Below are 8607 nucleotides of genomic sequence, written 5' to 3'. Positions count from 1 at the left end.
ACCCGGGAAACACACACAGCGGCCATGCGAAAGATGGATTTTTAATGTCACAAAAAACAAAAGATCCGCCAAATGTGCAAGAGATCCGTTTCACAACCTTCAGCGCATTCCACGCTACGATATGTCAATGACAGATACTGAGATAGACATTGACATTCATACACACAAAAATTAAATATTTGCAATTAAAAATTATCAATTTTATCAATGAAATTGCACCAATATCGTCATTGGGTTAACGATTTCCCAAACGCTGATTGGTTGATTGCGTCACAGTGATCTGTGCATCCACTGTACAGAATGATTTTTCGTATGGGTAAAATACACTGTGGATTGTCGCTACGGACGGTTTGTTTAGTGACGAAGGAGCACAAATCAGGCTTCAATAAAATTGCGACCTCCCCTATTTCGGCAGCAAAGATTTTATGACCCACCCCCCACCTTTTGCCCCCCCAAACAGGCATCAGTCTTTTTTGAATAAAATAAACACACTATCTGTAGTCATCGTGTGACTCCTACATATTGGTCACCCCTATTTTTCTTTTCCGTATATTTGGGACCCCTCCCTTAATCATCTTATAAAATTCAATTGCATGCCTTTCTGTTATCATGCCTATAGCTTAATAAATTTCATCTCCATCTACATCCATGCAGGGCCATACTGCCCCCATTGAACCCTCTGGAGGGTTTACATTGCCCCCCCCCCCCCAGAAACTCGTGTAGGTCATCCCAATAAGGATGGTTAATTGATCCTGCGCCTGAACTTTTCATTTTCATCTCATGATCATGGAGGGTGCGATGGAGAGTTTTCAGTGCCTTTATCTTAGCATGTGTCTGCTCCCCCGACCGTACGGGGAATCCCTTGTCATATAATAGCGTGGCTATCTCCTCCCAAAGCTTCATTTTATCCCAGGAATAATTTCCTGGTCTCGTCCAGATTTTGAAGAGAGCCAAAGTTTCCTTGTCATTTCATTCCAATCAGGCGCGGATTCAGGGGGGAGGGAGCCGCGGCCCCCTCCAATCTATAATATATAGGTCTGTGATTATTTTAGGCATTGAAGGCGGGTCCTCTGCCCAAAAGCATGTGAAAATTACGGCGAGCCCGCCGATATGCAAAAAGCAATGAAATATAGTGCAAAAATGATGCACCAAATGGCTTCAATTGGACCTTCATTTTGCAAAATTTACAAACTTATGAGGGGAACATCCCTCAGACACCCCCCCTGTGCATACAAACAAATGTCCGTTTTCGCGTCTGTATTTAACACCCACCACTTGATGTTTAAACCAATAATTCATACAATAACAGTGAAAAAAGTGGCTTCAATTGGCCTGTCATTTCGCAAATATGATATTTTCGGCTTTTTCAAACTATATAAAATTTTACACAATAATAGTACCAAAATGGTCCACCAAATGGCTTCAATTAGGTCTTCAAGAAGTTTCTCACTTCTCAGACACCCCCCTGCGTGCGCAACTTTATGTTTATATACATGTAAAGCAATATCGGGTAATTTATACAATAAAGGTCATAACTTGTCCACAAGTGGCTTCAATTGGGCCGTCATTTCGCAAATTTTCGGCCTTTTCAAACTTAAAATTTTACACAATAATAGTGCAAAAATAGTCCACCAAATGGCTTCAATTAGGTCTTCATTTTGCAAAATTTTCTCACTTCTGAGGGGACACATCCCCCTCAGACACACCCTGCGTGCGCAACTTTATGGGTACATAATTATAAAGCGATAATTCATACAATAAGAGTCAAAACTTATCCACAAATGGCTTCAATTGGCCCGTCTTTTCGTAAATTTTAGGCTTTTTCAAACTAAAATTTAAATCACTTATTAGAAGTGGCGCAAGCGCGACGCGATGGCCGCTTCGTGGCCATTACTTGCATTTTAGTATTTTTTTCTCAAATTGCCCCCCCTCTGACTGCTCTAGATCCGCTACTGATTCCAATTGACCCCTCTATTGCGTTTATTTATATTAACATTTGCAGCTGCAGCCATGATGATATCACGCAGTAAATTACTCTGCTTTTATCCGTAATAAGTGATTTAAGTCCGCCTGTGTGAACACGACTTTTGAAGCTTTTGGGGCGAGAAACACAACGCGTTTCTCGCGCTATTGCGATGGGTTTTGACATACATATTGCTCACAGCGTTGCAGAAAATATTCGTGCTGTATTTTGTTACGAGTCGTACTTGACTCAAGGCCAAAATCACCTTTTACCCGAACTCACACGAATGCACAACACAAATACACTGTTTGGTTAAGCTAACAAAATCTAAGTCTTTAATTGAAAGCACGTTATGATTGGTATAATATATGACAACAAATGCACATACACAATAATCAAATATAATCACTCTTTCATATCAAAACGTTTTAGCTGTGAGAGACCCTTTGCACACTGCGACTTATTACTTCTTTCCAACACTGCTTATAGGGATCACAAGGTCAAACCCAATCTCTGCGTATGGCTCTATGCATTCTCAGATTACCATCCTTAACCTTTGGTGAAATCTCAGCATACCAACCGTGTCACTGCACGCACTGTATACAGATTGCGGAGAGACCAATATACCTGGTTCATGCAGAGGTGATATGGGGGTTTTGCTTCAGAAGTTCATATACTCCTTTTATAGTTTTTTCGCTATAAGCGAGTGAGATACTTGGCAAATCAGATTCTTTATTAGATGAGAAGCTTGGAAACATCCCAAGCTTCAATTGGATACCAGGAAGCAGGTATACAAATGGTGCCACGACGTTGTAACGTTTTGAGATAAATGGTCAAAATACATAGAAAAGCAGTAGAAAAGCTGAAAAACGCGGATCTCAGGCACAGATCGGAGCATTTCTAATACATAGGCGATGGTGAATAAAAATTATTTGCGAGTAAACAATATCATCTACATTGTTTTCGATGCGATTTTAAATTGCAGGACATTCTCATGATTGTTTTGGTATGAAGAAGCATGATATACGACTAATAATGTCAAAGTTGTGGGGTTAGTAATACAAATGTTTTGAGAAAATGTCTGAATTTTGTTGATGTCAGTGGACGGTTGTTAATGGAATGAAATAAGAAAATGATCAATGACGCTAGGGTACCCTAACGTTTTGATATGATCTATTTTGTACTTAGCCAGCATTCTTCTTCTTGGCAATCATAAAGTTCTTGCAATGTTCTGGACGACTGATGTAATTTATCCTTATTCACTTGTCCTGCGAAAATCAGCGAAGTCCAGTGAACACTTGAGTTTATGAATATCCTTGCGTATGAAATCCTCACACAAAAATGGCGTTGCTTTCTCCTTGCGTTGCTTTCTCCTCCAAACTTAACTCCTAGCGCTGCTTGCTCCAAACTCAACTCCTTGCGCTGCTTTCTCCAAACTTGGCGCTATTTCCACCTTTCACACAATATCTTCAGGAAGCAGGACTGCTTGTTGTCCCCACTTATTTTGACAGTTGCGTTGAATCAAAATACCAGACTTCAGCAAGTCGACAGAAGAATATAAACTGACCTCAAAAAGAAACTTATAATTTTTTACAACGCGTGAATCACAAGGTCATATCTTAAAATACTGCCAATCAAAATGAACCAAAATTACACACATGATTACTTTAATACTCTACTCAAAACACATGTCAGTAACCAAGCAGTTGTTGTCCAACTGACACAACAGCAAAATGCACTGTCATGGGACAGCTTCCTGGACTTCATCCACTTTCACAGCCCAACATTTGGCACCCAGCACAAAAAATCTGTGAGAATGCACACAAGATCCTTGCACAGATGATAAAACGGTGCTGCTTTCTGCTTTTCATACACTTTTTTCATGAAACAGGGCTGGGCTGTGAATGTGTTCCAGGAAGCTGTTCTATGTCAGTGCATTTTGCTGTTGTGTCAGTTGGATAACTGCGTGGTTACTGACCTGTGTTAAGAGTAGAGTATTGAAGTAAACCTGTGTGTAATTTTGGTAGAATTTGATAGGCAGGATTTCAAGATACGACCTTGTGAAAAATTATAAGTTTCTTTTTGAGCTCAGTTTATTTCCTTTCTTGGAAGAAGTACGTTCTTTGACGCATTCTAGATCTTCTCCGACAACACTGGCAAATAGTAGTACTTTGACTACATAAAATATTTCTGGTTTGCAATTTCCTTTCTTTGAAGGAATTGGACTGTAAGCATATTAGCTAGCTAGCCCAGATCAACACTATAAACTGTGAAGAAATATGTTTACCTTTTCTTATATACCAAGCAGTTGGAAATCCCCAAATATTAATAGCCAAATGTGACTGTGGGAATTCCCAAGCCTTAATTATAACATTAACCTTTCTCATTACATCACTTCCTGAGGGGAAATCCCATTACATCACTTCCTGTGGGAATCCCATATATGATGGCATCTTTACTTTACAATCTCTAGGGATATTCCCATATGATCCAAAATTAGAAATGATTCAATTTGTTTTTGATCAAGTTGATGCAAGAAAGGGGAATCCCTAAAATGTCTCATAAAATAGATTTTAATTGTAAAGAAAGTACTTCATTTTGATATTCAAACAGTGCTATAAAGTCCTCTTAACAAGAAATGAGTTTGTATTAAAAGAAATAATTGTTATACAACTTGGATGAACTAGAATTACTTGTATGCAAATCCGAAAATTGCAACAGATATTTTTTAAGATATTTCTTTAAGATTTAGCGGTATTGCCAGATTTTACGTACAGTTGGGCTACATTAATAGCCTCATTATAGTTTTATTAATACTGGCAAAATACTTGCTTGTATGTGCTTGCTGTTTTATCTATAGCGTATATAAGCTGTTAACAGGCCCGTACGCAGGATTTTGTGGGGGTGCTGATTTTGAAAAAGTGGACTTTTTTTTTCCAAGGGGGGCGATTTTGTGAAAAGTGGACTTTCTTCCCCAAATTTGGACCTTTTTTGACCAAAAAACGTAAAAACCCTGATTTTTTTGCTCGCTACGCTCACAAATTCGTACATTTTGGGATTTTTTTGGGGAGGTGCGGTCGCACCCCACGCACCCCCCCCGAGTACGGGCCTGTCTGTTAATGATACGATACGCCATAGCCTCGTTAAAGAACAAAGGGATGAGGTAAGTCACGAGACTGAATTCATTTATACAAACACAACCTTGAGTAAATTAAAGAGAGTACTTAAATGGGGAAACTTCGGCTGGATAAGAGAAAATATATTTACTTTAGCACTTATGGATCCTGCCGATTGAGACTTAATGTCTGTTAAGTGAGGGGTGTTGTTGACATTAAAACATGTAACATGTTAACATACATGTATTATAAATATTTGAACAGTAACTCGTTATACTATTTTGATAGGTTTCTACCTCTTACAAATGTTATTTGGGTCAAATTTATTGTCATAACACGGAGATAAAATAGCATTGAAATAGAAATAGATGTATCAAGGACGTTTATGAACATTAATAAATATATGTATCGAGGATGTTACGTTTATGAGCATTAAGAAATAGATGTATTAAATTGTTATACGTTTATGAACATTAATAAATAGATGTATAGAGGATGTTACGCTTATGAACATGATTTTCAACATTGTTAACAATATTATTGCTAGTATGTCAACAAATGAAAGTTCTGTAATTTGTTGAAATTCTTCAATACTAAATTATTTTGGATGTCATCAAATTGTAAATCTCTAGTGTCAAATTTTCGATGTATTAACAACTAGCTATGTAGCAAAGACGTTAACTTCATGTACAAAACATTAACGCTCTTATCTTGTAAACATTGTATACTCATAGCTACTTTAATGAACAATAAATGTTCTGTAATAAATTGTTCTTTATCCTTCATTTCTATTAGACTTTCAGTGTATTAACAAGTAGGCCTAGATGTATATGTATAACAGATGTTATTCGTTTGTAAACACAAGTTTTTTTTCATAAACATAGGATACCCAAAGCTACTTATTATGCTAACAATGAACGTTCATTGACTGTTAGGCTAAGTAAACGTTACAGGATAATATGTATTCAAATTCTGCCTCAAGGTTCCTGCTTAAATTGTGTTCAAGAATCAACTAAGATTTATTTGGCCCCACCTTTTGCCAGTACATTGGCTGTCATGAATTATCCAGTGTATTTTTACTACGGCCTTATCACTTGGTACACAATAGCTCACCAATCTGAAAGCCTGTTTTAATCACATGGTCAGAATTAAAAAGTCAAAATGGTTAGACAAATAGGCTACACTGTCCATACACTGTACAGTCTCATTGCAACTTGGGCTAAATACCGTAGTCCTTGTCATTTGAGGCACGTAAAAACATACTCATTATGATCGATGCGAATTATAGAAACAGTTCAAACAATAAAATAACTACACATTTATCTTGACACTTCCTCATTTGCTCGCCCTATTCCTTTTTAAAGGAATTTGTATTGATATATCTATTCAATACTAGACTTATTCCACCAGCCGTCTAGATGAGGGCAGCAGTCTAGGTTCAATATTAGGCTACCGCGCACAGTGTCATCGCCCCGATATCTTCATGGCAGAAATCGCCATGGTAGATTGAATTCACCGCCACGCATGGCCATTTTGTTCCGACCTGTTTAATAGTTTTGAGACGCATAATGGGCCATAGTTCATCTGCTTTTAGACTACCTCCACGATTGGCCTACACTGCACTATAGTTCGGCACATATAAAATCAGAACGGTCAAGTTTTTGAGTTCAAGACGCTCGCTTCTTTCTCAAGACGCTATAGCTAACGACTATCATATCCGTTGAACATATGTATTCAATTGCAAGGAACCAAATCTGGTTTCTTTAGACGAAATCATTTACGGGAGATATTCATCATTTTCTACCACGGTATCCAAAGATTTTCGTCTAAATATCAAATCGTGCATAGCACATTCACGTGTGTCGATCCCGGGTATTGATTTTAGTATCTCTGCTGTACCAAGTAATTATTAGCCAGGCGATGTCGGTGTGCCGCGTGAACGTTGTAGGGCCTAGTGCAGGGCGATATATTGAAAATTGTATTCATCTATTGTTATGGTAGTTAGGGACGCACCATTAGATTCTCAGGGTGGGGGTAGGAAGTTTTTGAAAAAAAACCCTCACCCAATAAGAGAGCAAAAAATAAACTTTCCCCACCAACACTAAAAAAAAACACTTTCCCCGCCTAACTGTGCATGAAATTAAAAAAAAAACTTGCCGCCTTTCCCCGATCCCAACTTCCTACCCCCCGAGTATCTAATGGTGCGTCCCTGAATCCGATTAATTGCATCACTTCTACGGCGAATACATCCTTTACTTCTTTCCCTTTCGATTTTAGGGGCAAGGACTACAATTACTGCACTGGGAATTTTATTTCAGCACAGATAACAGTTGCGGAGTTACAGTCAAAAATGAGGGAAAACCAATATTTGATCAATCAATAAATACTTGCCTTGAGTTGCTGAATTTTCAGTGCAGTAGTTGTAGTCCTTGCCCCTATAATATACATATCTTACTTACCACCAATGCGCTATAATTTTTGAGAAAAATGCAAGAATAGGCGCAAAATTGGCCAGGGGTGTATAGTACCCCCTTAAACCTACATTAAGAATAATAGGGAAATAGAGTAGGCCTACTTAATTGCAAAAAAGAAAGGTAAACTCTCACTTCCGTAAATGGAGATTTGAACTTTAATTCCTTTATTTTGTTTTAAGGTATTGCTGCATGATCATATGTGTATATACTTTGAATTTTCTGCCACTCTGTAATCATCTTAAGGTTGGTCTGAACCCTGGAATTATGGAAACTTTCGGGCCTCATAACTGCTTAATTGTTGGTGTAAAGTATATAAAAGTATACATATTTAGAATGGCAAAGACTTGATAAGTTCATATGTGAGGTCCAATTTGGGCCAATATTAGACTTCTCCGTAGTCCACTTGCCAATTAGTGCATACTCTGGCTATTACATTTAAGCTTTTTAAAGCTTAAATGTAATAGCCAGAGTATTAAAAAGTTAAAACTATTCAATTATTTGTGCACAATTGATAGATTTTCACATCTGATCTTTTCAGTCACCGTACTCCCTCTGTTTGTTAGCTTCCCAAGTGGATTTTTAACTCGGATAATAAACTGGCAGATTCTAAAATTAGAATTGTTCAGTATTGAAGTGCCATTAAAATTATGCCATTATGATATGTTGCATTCTACGTATACTTTTAGTACTTTACTTTTACTGTCACAAATATAATTATATAAACTTTTTCATAACCATTTTATACTAGTATTTTGATGTAATAAATATCAGTATAATTTCGAGTTCAACTGAATGCGTTCATCATGATTAATAACATTTTTATTTATCAAAAATCGACTATGGCATAGTCTAGGCCAATATGCTAATTTTTTTGGGATTTTTAAATTAATTTTTAAAAACTAGATAAAAATATCTAGGAGCCGTTTTTTATTTATGTTTTTAATTTTGACCAACTTCACCAAAAATATTTGAAATTTGGGCGAAAATTGGGCCTTTTTATGAAGTTGGTCGAAATTCAAAAATATGAAAAAACGGCTCCTAAATATTTTTATCT

This window comes from Amphiura filiformis, chromosome 17 (assembly GCF_039555335.1).
Source record: "Amphiura filiformis chromosome 17, Afil_fr2py, whole genome shotgun sequence".
NCBI classification, from domain to species: Eukaryota; Metazoa; Echinodermata; class Ophiuroidea; order Amphilepidida; family Amphiuridae; genus Amphiura; species Amphiura filiformis.
The sequence above is the reverse complement of the archived record's forward strand: the minus strand, read 5'-3'. Positions refer to the sequence as shown.